Source organism: Canis lupus, chromosome 20 (assembly GCF_011100685.1).
Source record: "Canis lupus familiaris isolate Mischka breed German Shepherd chromosome 20, alternate assembly UU_Cfam_GSD_1.0, whole genome shotgun sequence".
Classification (NCBI taxonomy): Eukaryota; Metazoa; Chordata; class Mammalia; order Carnivora; family Canidae; genus Canis; species Canis lupus.
In genome coordinates, this window is record NC_049241.1 from 29,826,646 (window position 1) to 29,843,047 (window position 16,402).

The window sequence follows — 16,402 nt, forward strand, 5'->3', positions numbered from 1 at the left end:
CTGTGCCAAAAGTTGGCAAAGTATAGCCCTCAGGCTGAATCTGACCAGCTCTGTTTTTGTACAGTCCATGAGCTAAGAATGGTTATTATATTTTTAAATGGTTGAAAAAATTAAAATAACAATATTTCATACCATGAGAAATGATATAAAGTTCAAATTTAAATGTTCATATATAATGTATTAATGGAACATGGCCACATCCGTTCATTTATGTGTTGTCTACAGCTGCTTTAGCAGTGTAATTGTGGAGTTGGGTAGTTGCAACAGAAGTTGTATGGCTGGGAAAACCAAAAGCATTTACTATCTGGCCCTTTACAGAAAACGTTTGACTGCAACACCTCTTACATTCTAAATTAAACATTAAAATGAAGGCTGGAGTCCAGAGATTTGTGTATTTTTAATAAATCCTCAATATAATTTGAACACTTCTCAAAGCAATTATTATTACTATCTTACATCATGATTATTTGTATATTCCCTGCCTTTTCCCACCAGTCCTTGAGGACTAGGACTATGTTGAAGCATCTTTGAATGAATAAAGGAAGGTGGAGTTCATGTATTGATTCGTTAGGCATAAAGTTCTGAGTTTCTACCATATGCCAGATACTTCACAGTGATAAAACAGAATGCCTCTAGTCTGAGGAGACAAGTAAAAGGGCTTTGGTGAAGCTACATGATAAGAGGCTTATTTTAATTAAGTAGAATAATACTTGCTATTCATAATGGTAACTCTAAGACCCTTGTGTTAGGAGGTAGAGGAGGGCCACTAAAGTAACCTTCTGAGTAGGCATTTTGAGACAGAAAAACGAAGCAAGTCACTCCATGTCATTTACACAGAGTTTTATTTAGGATAACCTCCTGACAGGGGGTCTGGGTGGCTCAGTCAGTTAAGCATCCAACTCTTGGTTTGGCTTAGATTGTGATTGGGATTGTGAGATTGAGCCTCATGTTGGGCTCAGTGCTCATTGTGGGGTCTTCTTGGGTTTCCCTTGCCATCTGCCCCTATATCCCTACCTCTCTCTAATAAATAAAATCTTAAAAAAAAATATATACTTACTTACAGAGGGGATCAGGCTGACAGATGATCCAGGTGGTACACAGCTATTCTCTACCGTCATTCTCTGCCCAGTCCAGACCTTAATTCCCAGCTTTTGTGGAGTGAGGGGCGTGGTGATGAGGTCACAGGGTAGTTATCTAAAGTGGCACCATCTGAGTGCCAGAGGATCTCTGTTAGTTATCTAAAGTGAGCCCTCTGTGTGCCATTTTAGGAAAGATCCAAACAAGCCTTCCACATTCCGGTGAGGATATACATTAACCTCCACTGAGGTCTGGAGCATTGTGCTCTGACCAAGGTCATTGCCTGGCATGAACAAAATGGAGGGTCAAAGATGGAGTTAGTGTGGTTAGTATTCCCAGACTCTTCCAATTTCAAAGATTAAATTTATTTGGTTCCATTAAAGTATTAAATTTATCTTATAAAATTGTTTATAACATTGGTGGTACAAAAGTAAGCTCTACTATATAGGTATCATTGGAACTTGGGGGCCAGAAAACAGGGAGTTCTCCATAGAGTAATCCTCCCTTCTCTGTGGTTTTGCTTTCTATGGTTTTAATTACCTGCAGTCAACTACCATCCAGGAGCAGGTAATCGTCTTTCTGACTTATTGTCAGATGGTGAGTAGTAGACTAATGCTAGGTCACAATGCCTGCATCATTCACCCCACTTTATCTCATCATGTTGTCATTTTATCATTTCACATCATCACAAGAAGGGTGAGTACATTCCAATAAAATATTTTCAGAGAGAGAGGGAGACCGCATTCACATAACTTTTATTATAGGATGTTGTTATAATTGCTCTATTTTATTTTTATTATCTACTATGCCTAATTTATAAATTAAACCTGTATCATAGGCACATATGTATGTACAGAGAAAAAACCAGTATACAGTTGACCCTTGAACATCATGGGGTTAGGAGCACCACCCCCTGCACAGTCGAAATCTGCCTAAACTTTTGACTCCCCCAAAACTTAACTAATAGTGGGGTGCCTGGGTGGCTCAGATTGTTAAACATCTGACTCTGGATTTTGGCTCAGGTCATGTTCTTGGGTTTGTAAGTTCGAGCCCCATGTTGGGCTCTATGCTCGGTGAGGAGTCTGCTTTTCCCTCTTCCTCTCCCTCTCATCCCCTTGCCCTCTCTCTCTCTCAAATAAATAAATACATACAGACAGACATACAATCCTTTAAAAAAAAAAAAAAACTAAACTAATAGCCTACTGTTAGACTAGAAGCCTCAACTGATAACATAAACATTGATTAACACATATTTTGTATGTTATATGTATTACATATTGTATTCTTATAATAAAGGAAGCTAGAGAAAAGTATTAAGAAAATCATATGGGAGATAAAATATACTTACAATACTGTACTGTATTTTAAAAAAAACCCTGCATATAAGTGGATTTGTGTAGTTCAAAACCTGTGTTTTTGAAGGGTCAACTCTATAGAGGGTTTGGTATTATCCACAGTTTCAGGCATCCACTGAGGGTCTTAGAATGTATTCCCCACAGATGGGGGGGGGGGGACTACTGTATTTAGAATGGAATGGTGAAATGGTGTGAATCCTTCGGACTCATTTGTACAGCTGTTGTCTGCCTATAAGGAAGAAAACAGATGGATGTCATTATACCCGACAGAGCCCATTTTCACTTCAATAGGAAGGTGTCTGAAGATCAATTTTCGCACTTTGTATCATTATGATATGTACAATGTTGTGTTGAATAAACCTAATGAATTTTAAAGTATTTTTAGAACTTGGACTCAATTATAATTTTCTACAAATGGTTTATAAAGCCCCCTTTGTCAATAAGCTAGGGCAGCATATAAAATGGGAAAATTAAATTTTCAATTATAATACTGCCTCCATCTTTTGGTCATTGGAAGGAGCACCTGTTAGCACATTGCCAAAGCAAAGTCAATTTTTGAGAAACAATAATTCATTCCATAAAGAGGTAAAAGTAGAAAATTATGTTAGAATAAAAAAAAAAAACCAAACACTCAGGAGTGCCTGAGTGACTCAGTCAGTTAGGCATCTGACTCTTGATTTTGGCTCAGGTCACGATTTCAGGGTCCTGGGATCAGGCCCTGCATTGGGCTCTAAGCTCAGCACAGAGTCTTCTTGTCCCTCTCCCTCTGTTCCTCTTCCTGTTCTCTCTCAAATAAATAAATAAATATTTTTTAAAAACACCTAAAATTCAACTTTAAAAAAAGACTACTTTTCTGTAGTTTTATGTATTAACTATCTATAGCTGTGTATAAATTACACAAACCTAGCTCAAAAGGACAAATACTTTTATCTCATAGTTTCTGTATGTCAGGAATCCAGGTATGGATTGGGTGGGTAAGTAATTCAGGATTTCTCACAAGAATACATGGCTAAGGCTGACCACAGTCATCTTGAAGTTAACTAAGGCTGGAGAATCTACTTTCAGCCTCACTCATATATTTGGTCTCAAGAGCCAAGTAGCTTATGGGACACTGGACTAAGGGCCTCAGTTTCTCACTCAGTTCCTCAGTTCTGAGCCCCTTCAGAGTGCAGCTCACAATATGGCAGCCAACTTCCATCAGAAAGAGTAAGTGAGAGAGCTAGAAGGCAAGTAGTAGAGCTAGAAACCAAGTCATGTAGTAACTAAAAAGTAAAAGTAAGTAAAATTTACCCATTGAGGGGCACCTGAGTGTCTCAGTTGATTAAGCGTCTGACTTTTGGTTTCAGCTCAGGGCATGATCTCAAGGTTGTAGGATAGAGCCCTATATCAGGCCCCATGTTGAGCATAGTGTCTACTTTAGATTCTATGTCCTTTTACCTCCTCCTCTGTTCCCCCTCCCAACCTATTTGTTTGCATACTCTCTCTAAAGTAAATAAACTGTTTTAAAAAAATGCTACCCAGTGTATGTTACATTATGCATCAACAATGTATTTATTGAGTGCCTAAGATGTGCCAGAGATGGGACAAAACAGCACAAACAAGTTTCCCTGCCTTCCTATAGCTTATATTCTGGAGAGCCTAAAGCATTGAGAAGCTTACTGCAGGGCTTGGTACACAAGAAGGTTCTCAAAGATGTTAGTTATTTTTATTTTTGCAGACTAGACATCCTGTCACAGAAATAAAGCCAAGCTACCCAGTCTGTGGCATCTCTAATTCTATTGTAGACAGATATGATTTGCTTAACCAGAGCAGAAATGGCTTTTCTTTCACATATGCTTGAATGAGGCAATTCATAATAGTTTGCAACACTATCTGCTTATAACTGACTTTCTTGTATTTGTGTTTTTAAAGTGGCCTTTGCCAAAAAGAAACAAAAAACAACAACAACAAAAAATCCAAACCTACAAAAAAAGCCACTAAAGAGTCCCACAGAAGTAGCTGTGTTAGTGGTTTTCCTGGTGTATCCTGATGGCCATCGTATCCTTTTATACTACGTGTGCCGAGTTGACCTAACGTCTTCCAGCTCTGAATTATTTTAATTGCTTTTTTCTAGGTGCATCTTCTCAGTCTCTCAAGTGTGCTTTACAAAATGGGCTTCTTGAACTACAAACAAGATTTCAAATGTGTGTCTGGTTATGCCAGTATTCTGCAGTTGCTTTTTCTAATTAATATTCCAAATCTCAAAAACTGTCTCAAGATTTTAATTGACTTTCATCACCTCCATCTCATTCAAGTACTATGCTAGCCATTCTTGTACATTATTAATAAACCATGCGTACTATGGTTTTTCCTCCCCTAGCCTAATGTTTAGTTCTCTCTTGAACTTTGCTTTGAATGACAATTGAAGGATAATTTATTGCACTGGTCTTCCAACACCAGTATGGCTATAGTTTGCTGTACTAATTAGGAAAAAACCATCAATCAAAGCAGTTACTCACTTATGAGAACAGATATAGCTTATTTGTCCTGTACATAGATTCCTTCATATAGTATCTAACTAACCCCCCCAGACCCCTGAGAGAAGTATACTAATAAATTTGAGTTATAAAATATTTTTATAAAAATGTTGATTTAATCTCCTAGGTTTAGAAATACATTTCCAGAATATATTTTCCAAATGTAATAAAAGGATAAGAATTTTGATGAATACAGTAGCTGTTCATTAAAATGGGTTCTTTGAAAGCATTCTTTAAAATACTTGGCTGGAGTTCTTCCATTCATCATTCTCTCTTATTAACGTCACAAATTCTGCTGAATTAAATTTATCCTAGATCCTTTCCAAGAAATTGCGCATGAGTTGCCACCGAATTAATATCATTGGTGCAATGGTAGTCGTCCATCTGAAGCTTGTTGATTTTCTCTGCGGATAGATCTACCCATGAGACTTCTAGATATAGAACATCTATTTGTAGCAATGTTGACTTTTCCCTGTTCAAACAGAGCATTTTTAATGTTCTTTATAATTTTCTATACCCATCTGAAAGTGGTAGCATAGCCAACTTCTACTCAGATCACCTAGGTGCCTGAAAACTACTGTGCACGCAGTTGCTTTCACTAATGAATGAAAAGAAAACACATCATTAAAAAGGATCAGTGAAGGAGACACACCTAATGCCTCTAGAGTTATTCATCCCCCCCCCCCATCAGAACACTGGAGTCTAAATATAGCATAGTCACAAGAATAAATATTTGGTGTTTGTTATCTTTCAGGCTAGGTGGTTATAGCCAGAGGAAAAAGGATGGATTTTTTAGGAAGTTAACTAGATGTTTTGGGTAGGCCAGCCCAGTTGTCTTCCTCTTTCAGCACACACTGAGCCACCTAATAATGTTATTTTCCTGTGGCCTCTGACATAGTTACTGTGTTCTTGCCATTATCCTATACTTCTGTTAGAGATTCTGAACTCCAAATCCAAAGCACTTCTGAAATAACTATTCATCCTTGTGCCATTTATCTGCTCCCCTTGAGACCTGCTCCCTGACTCCTCCTGCTCTGTTCAGTATCCATATTGCTGACCCCTGCAAATGACATTTCCCCAGCTCCCCTGACAAGTGGCTTCTGGCTGAGTTTGGCCACTGGAAGGCACTGGAAGGAGACTGGAGGGATGGAGGAGGGGATAAGCCAATGTATTTTTCTCTTTCTTTTTCTATTTGAGATGGAGATGACACTCCATCACTGGCTGTATTTCCTTCATAGTTCATGCTGTTTGTGGGATACCCCTTCCTTTTTTGGTTCAAAGTCCCATTGAGCAGCTCCAGCTTTGGGGCTCTGGTAACACCATGTACTCTCTTTGTGCCATCTGTCCTAGAGTAGTAGCCACTTTCTGCTACTGCAAATCTTGAGGTGGCTTTACTATTCTCTGTTTAGCTTTTCAGGTCATCTAACCTTTTGTAACTAGTTCTCTGTATTAATTTTTCCCCCCAAACTATCTGACATGAAGGCTTCTGCTTCTGGGAAGATGGAATAACATATTTCATCCTATTTCTTCTCTAAGTAAAAAACTCTGGAGATAAAGATAGTAGAGATACTATCTCTACTATTTATACTACTAAAGATAGTAGAGATATTATAGTAATTATTTGATATAATAAACATAAATTATATAGTATGTATAATTATTATGTTATAGCATATTCTATTACAAATATAAAACAAATATAGGAAGACTATGAAAGGTGGAGAGAAAGCAGACTGGCTAGGGACCTTAGGACCCAAATAACAACATGGCAGTAAGTCCCTTTGCATTTTCTTTTTTCTCTCATATATCCCAGAAGGCTGCTGAAGAAACTGGCAGTTCCAAACCATCGATGCAGATCAAATGAGCCCCAGTGAAAGCATGCTTTATTTAACCAAAGAAGCAGGAAAAGGGCAGATTAGCAAAATAGAAAAGTTTTAGAAAACAATGGGTATAAAGAAGAAGTTGTTGCCCATCCTTATCCCTGTCTGCACAGATGGTATGAGAAGCCAAGCCCTATCCTCACCAGGCTGTAACTGAGGTGCCACACACAGAACTCCAAAATGCATGAAATGAAAAATGATAGAGCTGAACGATGGAGTGGACAAACCCACAATTACACCTGAAAATTTAGTTGATGGAATAGCTAGACAGAAAATCAGCATGGATGTAGAAGAACTCAACAAAACCACCAACCACCAGAATTGAACTGACATTCATAAAACACACCACCCAATAAGAGTAGAATATGCATACTTTGTGAGTGTTCATGGTACATATGCCAAGGTAAGCCATATGTTGAGCCATAAAACAAACTTCAACAGATTTAGAAGAACTGGAACCATACAGAGTATGTTCTTTGACCACAAAGGAATCAGACTAGAAACCAATATCAGAAGGATAACATTAAAAATCTCCCAACACTTGGAAACTAAACAACACACTTCTAAGTAATCCTTGGGCCAAAAGGGAAATCAGGAAGGAAATTAAAAAAAAAAAAAACAGCATTGCACTGAATAAAAGACTTCATATCAAATTTATGGAACATAGGAAAAGCAGTGCTGAGAGGAAAATTTATAGCAGTAATGCTTGTATTAGGAAAGAGGATGGTCTCAAACCTATAAGCTCTCATTTCAAGAGCCTAGATTGAAGAGCACTCAGTAAAGGGATGGCTGGTAAAGGGCAGGGCAGGGTTAAAAGGAAAATATCAAGGTAAGGTGGAGCATCCCAAGTATAACAGTGGGAAGAGGCTCTACCACTCTTTATTCCTGAAGACATAAGAAGAGGGTGTTTCTGCAGAAACCTGGTGAGAACTACAGCTCTAGGATAAGGTGCCCTAGAAGGCGCTTGGCATTTGCTAGAGAAACACAGCCAATGTCAACTTGTGGAAAAGGAATAAATACCTTGCTTTCTTTCTGTCCTCTGATCCTCCATGGTGCTGCCCATTTACTGAGCCCAGAAGGAAGCCAGAGGGAAAGGAAGACTTCGTCCTTAAAGGCCTTCCAGAGCATAGAATAGGGCAGACAATGATGATGTCTAGAGGAACAAATGGTGAATATTTGTTTCTTTCAAGGTTATTCAATAATTTCAACCATAAGCCAAGTATTTACTGGAAAATTCTCTAAACTACTCTGATAAGAAAGGGAGCTATTTGTCATTATCAAACATGTTAGGGATTTGAATAGAGATGTTAGAGAGTTTGATCAATGTGAAAATAATTGCCTCATTTATTTACTATTTACCCTTCCCCCCCCTAATATATCATCAAGAGTCTATGAAGAAAATATTGCTAAGCAATGACAGACATTAGCTTGGACCTGGCAATATTGTAAGCAGACTAATATTTGACTGTCATCTCTTCCCTTTTCTCACTGGGTGAGCTTGGGCAAGTTACTTAACCTCTCTGAGCTTCTGTTTACTCATCTACAAAATAGATGTGATAATATCTACTTCCAAGAATAGTTGTGTAGCTAAGAGAATTAAATGAAAGATGCATGTGAAGGCACCTGGTAGGAATTCAATACATTTTGATTGAATTTGAATCACAAATCCCAAATTAGTGGCTTCAAAATTCATGAAGGAAGGCCACAAGTTAGAATTAAGAGTGAATTTTTAAAAAGAGAAGAAAATCTGTGTTTAGACTGTTAATGTCATCTATCACTCAATCAACAATTATGATAATATGATCAGCAAACTGTTTCTATTGATGGATTTTCACCACATTTTGATTATAAATGTGAAATCTTACCAGGATTCAGCTCATATTAGGAATTCAATGAATTCTTAATTATCTGATAACGTGGAAAAAAAAAGTCCTTTGGTATAGGATGCTGGTTACATCAAGAGTTTGTGCCCCACCCCTTTAGTCAAAGATGAGCATCATTGGTGAGTGTCAGCTGTAGGGAAGCCTGAGGTGCCTCAATTGGCAGCCCCTTCAAACAGGTTGCCATGGTAACGTTGACAATCACAAATTCTTAATAGGGACTACTGAGGGTGTGAGGGGAAAAATAAATATTGCAGGTAGAGTTTTGATTCAGAAATATTTTAATTCCTGCAGTATTTGCCAGGTTTCCTTTTCAGTTGCAAGCTCAGATTTGGTTATATAAACGTTTATCAATTTTAGCAATCTTTGTTTCTATTAATTATCTTTCTATTGGCATACTTGTCAAGAACAAGCCAGCTGTACAATTCTAATAGGCAGGTGTATTTTATACATGAGAATTACCCTGCTGGGTCAGAGCCACACTCTTTGTAACTTGCCTGTGATGGAAGTTCTAGAATCAAATCAATTGCTTTTCCTCCCAAAGTAATTTTAAGACACCCAAGGCTCTGGTGCTACCAATTTTTTTTTTTAAACAAAGGAATGGGATGTAAGGGATCATCTATATTTGGACAGTCAAAAATTTTAGCATCAAAAAAAAATGTTAGCATCAGAACATGGTCCCTCTGCACACACACACATAAACAAAATCTTGCAAAATCCACCATATAATTATAAGCACCGTAAGAGCAGGAGCCTCATTAATTCTGTGTGCACTCTATTCCAAGTGCCTAGAACAGGGGCTGCCACATAGGCAATATCATATTGTATGTGATTTAAAGTAGGGGTCAGCAAATATTTTCTAGAAAGGACCACCAAGTAAGTATTTTAGTCTTTGTAGGCCGTGTAATCTCTGCCACAATACTCATCTCTGCTGTTGTCACAAAAGTAGGGGTAGACAACATGTAAATGAATGGGTGTGGCTGTTCCAATAAAACTTTATTTATAAAAACAGGAAAAGGACCAGATTTGGCTCATGGGCAGGCTGTAGTTTATCAACCCAATCTGCCAGCCTCTAGTTTAGAGCATGGCCCTGCAGCTAGACTGCCTGACTGTTTACCCTAGCACTGACACTTATTAATTGTATGACTAGTTATGAAATTATTAACAGGAGGAGTTATTAAGTCCTCTGGAACTCAGTTGTATCACCTGTGAAGGGGGTAATAATAGAGTTTTTCTACTGTTGTCAGGTTTCATGAGTAAATATGTGTGAAGCTTTAGGACAAGGAACCTGTCTTATTTGCCAGTATTCGTTTTATTATCATTTGCTGAATTAATATGAAATAGACAAATCAATCTTTAAGAGTACAAAACACAAGTATGTCTTTAAATATTAGCATCTTGGGTAGCCCGGGTAGCTCAGCGGTTGAGCGCCTCCTTTCAGCCCAGAGCGTGATCCTGAAAACCTGGGATTGAGTCCCACGTCAGGCTCCCTGCATGGAGCCTGCTTCTCCCTCTGCCTGTGTCTCTGCCTCTCTCTCTCTCTCTCTCTGTCTCTCATGAATAAATAAATAAAATCTTAAAAAAATATATTAGCATCTTATGTTCTTTAAAGATAGCCAGGGACAAGCGGGGAAACAACAAAAGTGAAATTGTGGATTTTGGGTAATAGTCACAGTTTTCTATTGCTCCCAGCATTCTATTTATTTTGATCTGATTGTGCAGTTTTAGGAAGTGCCTAATAATGGTTTTAAAATGGTGATGGTGTTGTTAATCATCTCGTCATGCAATCCCAGGAGACTCTTCAAATAAGCAAAGATGTCAAAGGAATTTTAAATCTCATGTTTTCATATAAAAATGCATTAATCCAACACAAATTAATACATTGGATGTAAATTTGAAATAATGATATATTTGTGTGTGTATTGTTTTTTATATTTTACTTAAAATATATCTGTATATTTATACACACATAATACTGTACAGATGTACATATATATCTATAAATATATTTGTATATGTGTAGATTATCCTGCGGCCTTCATGGAATCCTCACATTCTGGCCAGTTGGTCTTATTGGAAGCTGTGAGGGGTAGTGGGTGCTGGAGTTAGGATTTGCTCCTGTACTCCTTGCCCTCCTCTAGCCTATATTCCACATAATAGCCTGGTAATCTTTTTTTTTTTTTTTTTTTTTTTTTTAAGATTTTATTTGCCTATTCATGAGAGACACAGAGAGAGAGGCAGAGACAGAGCCAGAGGGAGGAGGCTCCCTGCGGAGACCCTGAAGTAGGACTCAATCCCAGGACCCCAGGATCATGCCCTGAGCCAAAGGCAGATGCTCAACCACGGAGCCACCCAGGTGTCCCATGAGTAATCTTAAAATAGGCATCAGCACTTCTTGGCCCTCACTTAGTATGTGTCCTTGGCAGAGGCATCAAATCCAAGCTCCCGCCCTTGGCCAAAAAGGCCTGTGAGATCTGGGCTCTGTCTGATTCTCAGTTGTACTTTTTATTTGTCCTTTCCCTGTGCTTCAGCCCCTGTCACGCAGCAGAGGAACTGAGGTTGCTTCCTGGTTCTTCAGCATGTCTGACTCCTGCCTCCATTGGGCCTTTTCTCTTGTTTGCACTCTCTTGGCTCCAGCCTTTCTCCTCGCTCCTGCCAGACTGGCTCTTCCTCAGCCTCATTAAGTATACCTGTTTAGAGGTGATTACCTGTATCAGATAGCACCCTACCTAGCCCCATGCACTTTATCCCATCACTCAGTTTACTTTCTTCATAGCATTCATCATAATCTATAGTTACCTTGCTGTTCCCTTCATTGTCATTTTTCTCCCTTAGTGGAATGGCAGCTCCGTGAGAACAGGGACTTGAATATCTTGTTGACCTCCCTCTATCTAGTCCAGTGCCTGGTACATACATTTGTAGGATGAATGCCTGCAGGCAGGGCTGGCTCCATTATTTGCAGGGCCCAGTGCAAGATGCAAATGGAGGTCCCTTTGTTCAAAAGTTAATAAGAATTCCAAGATGGCAACAGTAGAGCATTGAACCAAGCAAGTCCTTTCTAAAGTTGTATGCTCAAGAAACTGACCCTGCCTCCAGGTAAGTACTTAATTTCCCTAGATTCAAATTCCTCCTCTGTAAAATAGTAGAGACAGAAGTACCCCCTCACTGGGTGCTTAAATGCAGTCAGCATTTAATAAGGTATGGGAACATGGGGCTTAGCAGCCACCCCTTGCCCACAATCATCTCTTGTACACAGTATTATAATTAATTATCAACCTCGTCCAAGTGAGGCAAAGCCCCCGCAGCTCTGATTTTCTGGCATTCCTCTTTTCTTTTCTGAATAATCTCCTTAGCAACTCTTCCAAATGACTAACCCAACTCTATCAAATGGGATGGGGATGTGGGTGTCGCTTGCAAATTATTTTGACACATTCAAGGTATGGACCGACAGCATATTTGGTTTGCTGAAAGGAATGTGTCAAATGGAGTTAGGCTGTTATGAAAACTCGTTTGACAATAGGTAAATCATGTCACCCTTCTGAGCCCACCAGTGACACTGGAATGATAAATAATATCTGCCACCCACCTTTCTGACAAGAGTGAGGTGAGTGTGAATTGGATTAAGAGGAAGCCAGTCAAACGCTTTGATTTTCTTGGAAAGAGGGGGCATGCAGGCACTGCTTGTGAGAGTGTGTGCATATCGTCAGACGTCCTGTTTACTTAGTCTGTGTGGCTCTGGTTATGGTGTGCATTGTGTAACAAATCAATTGCGCCTTGAATGGATACTGTTCACAGACTCTCACATTTTGATTTATTTTCGTGGTATAGCCAGCAATTCCAGTTCGTTTAGAAATGCAGAGAGGAAAAGCAGCATGTCTTTTACATTTATATTGTGGTCTCCAGGGTGCTTCGGCACAGTGTGGATTGTGAGTTGTGGGCTGACTCCCTGGGAGGGAGCCTTAGTTCATTTGCTGGGGGAGCTTCTGCCTGGGAAGGATCTGGACACTCTGATTTTATCAGTGGTTTCTCTTAGCCAGTGGAGACTAAAATGAAGTAGAAAAATAACATCTGTGAAGCAAATATTATGTGTCCGGCACTCCACCTTACGCTTTACTTGCTCTGAGAGATTGAATAGTATAAAAGTGTATACTCTGACTTGGCAATTGTACCTCAATAAAGCTGGGAGGAGAAAAGAAAAAGGAATAAAAAGAGGATGTGCTCTGGACCAGACAAGTGACTTAACCTCTCCAAATCTTAGTTTCCTCATCTGTAAAATGGAGTGTGTTGTATATCTTCTCTCTGTCCCTCCAAATTTGCTCTCCACCCTTTCTACTCTAATTTCTGCTCTAAGAGGCTAGCTGTATGAATGCCATCTGCAGGCTGTGGCACCCTATGCTTTCTGTTCAGGTTGGCCAACAGGAGCCCCTGCATAGCTGGGAGAAGGAGAATGAGGGTGGGGTATTTATTTCCTGGTTCTGGTGCTGTGAATTTGTCTTGGTTAACTGTGCTTTTAGCCACATGTTCCTGGCCTCTCACAGGTTGCTGAGACCACTCCTATACAACTCACTCTCTCTTCCAGCTTGGGGCAATTCATCCCTCCCCTCGTCCTTGTAGGTAGTGACAAAATACTCCTATTCTTAGGTCTCTGCAAGCTCCCTAGTGGTTCCCTACACCCAACCTACAACTTTAAAAATAGCCTTTTTGCAAATAAGCCTTCCTCCAGGGGCTTTAACCTGACTATGCTATTTGTTTTCTGTTAGGCTCCTGCTTGATATGCAGGGATAATCAGATTAGCTACCTCCTGCTATTGGAATTTACATATAGGTAGAGCTTCTAGGACAGTATCTAGCATGTATCTGAGATTTGTATCAAGAAACTTGCCTGAGGTCACAGGTGTGATGCACCTTTCCTCGTCTCATCCATTCCAGATTTCAACTGGAAAGCTCCAGTAGATGGGGGAAAGCTGATTCTGCCTTGGGAATCAGCCAATGACTTAAATTAAGCCAATCAGCACATTCCAAGCTCCTATTGGCCATGATTAGTCTAAGTGCAGGTATTTGACTTAATCCAGTCCAATCCGTGTGGCTGTCAGGACGTTTGTTGGAGATTCTGGAGCAAGATGTACTGATATGCTAAGCATTGGGTGTGGTTGCAGTAGGTCCAGCTAGAAGAAGCACTTTATCGCTGACCTGGTTTCAAATTGCCACTGCTTTGTGATGATAATAATAGATCCATTTTTGTTGCTTTTATTGTCATTTTAAAATTCTCTGCAGATAACATGCCCCCTATGGTCCGCACCGTGGTAGACCTCCCTTGCTCCCTGCTCTTTGTACACCAACATACAGATGCTGTGTGCTCTGGGTGTGAGATGGACCCGCATTAAGCTGCTGCAGGAAACCAGTCTGAGGATGAAGCTGCACAAAGCAGAGAACCTAGAAGGCAGTGGAAACAAAATTGGAGCCCTGCTCCAACCACATTCAAACCCCTCCCTGTCGCTGGACTTTTCCAATTATGCCAACCAATAATTTTCTTATTGTTGAGATTTTTTAAAAATCTTAAATCATACTGGATGGCATTTGGATTTGAAACCAGGCTTTTCTGGCTCTGGAGCTTGACAATATTTTCATCTATTCATTTCCCTCATCATTCAACTTTTATAGATCTAACTACACCTTGTTTTCCTTCAGATGAGGTTTTTCAAGATTCTTTTTATTCTGTGAGTTTCAGGGTGGAGGCTGAGCCTGTGCTGGAATCTCACCTGGTCACCTTACTGACCATGGGCAAATCATTCTCCCTCAAAATCTCTGCTCTTCCATCTGTTAGGAGGGGAGGTTGGGTCTAACATTCTGTGAGCATCCATGTGTGTGATGGAAACCAATCTTGGAGTTGGTACAGCCTGCTTGGTCAGAGGCTAATGCAGGTCTGTGCCAATTAATAATAAAAATGAAACAACCCTGCTCATTACTATTAGAAACATGGACCATTTTTTCTACATTAATTTCCCTGAATTCAAGTTTCTTGAAATAGTTTTGCTCCACATTTTAGCAGATTAGTACATACTGTCTTGGAATATTCCTGAATCACCTCATATGTTAAAGTTTCAATTTGAGGGGCAAGATCCACTCTAGTTGTTTCAAGTGCTGCTATGTCTAATTCCCTTCCCAGACCTGTCACCTCCATGGCCCTTAGACACCTCCGAAGAACCTGTCTACACTGAACCTGGTTTTTTTCCCTCCCACTCTGCCTTCCTTGTGTGTTCAATGTTTCAATGAAAGCACCATCATTTGCCTACTTGGCCTAACCAGAAACCACGAAATCTTCCTTCATGCTTACTCAGTCAGTCCTGTTGATGTGGTTTCCTTAACATTTCTTTAAATCTTGAATTCGTTTTCTAGAGCTGCTGTAATGAATAACCACAAACTGGGTGGCTGAAACAACAAAAATTTATTTTTGCACATTCCAGGAGTTTAGAAGTTTAATCATCAAGGTATCAGTAAGGTTGACATACTACATACTTCTGTCCCTTGGAGTTGGATGCATCACCCTCCTTGTACATGGATATGTTCATGTACATGGAAGTTCTCTGAACCCCATGCTATTTGGATTTTTAGGATTCTTTCTCTGGAAAATGGGGGGTTGGGCTTGAAAATTCTAAGCTTCTAATCATCACTTGGTCTTTCTGGTCACTAGCTCCCATCCAGAAGCCCCATTAAAACAAAAGATGCTCCATCATCCAGGAAATGACAAGTGTTTGGGACCTCTGTGCCGGGAATATATTCTCTATTATCTCACAGTAGGAGATAAGTCCCCAGAGGAAGGGATCAGGTCTTTTATTTTTTTATTTATGTCCAGTGCCTTGCACAATGTTGGGCATTTAGTAGATTTTTTTTTTCATTTAGTAGATATTAAATAAATGTGTGAATGAAGGCTGACAGGATCATGGGAAAACATGATGCCAAGCACCTAGGAGAAGAAAGAAGTTGTATTGAATTGTGTCACATTCCATCCTTTGTTATGCACGTGATTTTAAAAACCATATGTAATCAAAACTTGATGTGAGACTTCAAAGCAGATTAGTCATTCATTATTTAACAAACATTTATCAATTGATTATGATACATTTTTTGAGGGTACATTTTTTGTTCTTTTTAAATTCATATTTGCATTCCTAATGCAATGTCTAGCAGCTACATGATTTTTTCTATTAAATTAGACAAAGGCACAAATCAGTGCTATGAGCTTTCAGAGGAAGGTGAAGAGTAAGAAAAGAACAGCAGAGGAGGTGGCATCAGTGGAGCTGGATGCATAGTGACGTGGGGGCTGGGACTCTAGCAACAGAGCCGGTGTTGGCAAAGTTATGAAGATGAAAAGGCACAAAAAGTGGTGTCTAGTCCTGCTCAATGGAATTTAAGAACAAGAAAGTTAAAAATATGAGATGAGTCAGATCGTGGAAATCTTAGAATGATAAACCACTGGTGCTCTCTCAGTCTGATTACCTGTAGTGGAGGGTACTGCTTGCCTTCCCTATGTCTGTTCTCCCCTTCCTTTTGGTAACAGGACCTTGACGTTGAGCTGGGCAAGTTTTGTAGCATCATTTGCAGCTAGGGATGCCCATGTAAGTTCTGGTCAGTGAGATATAAACAAAAGGGTCTCATGACACTCTTGGAACTCTATTTAAAGTGGTGAGTGTGCTC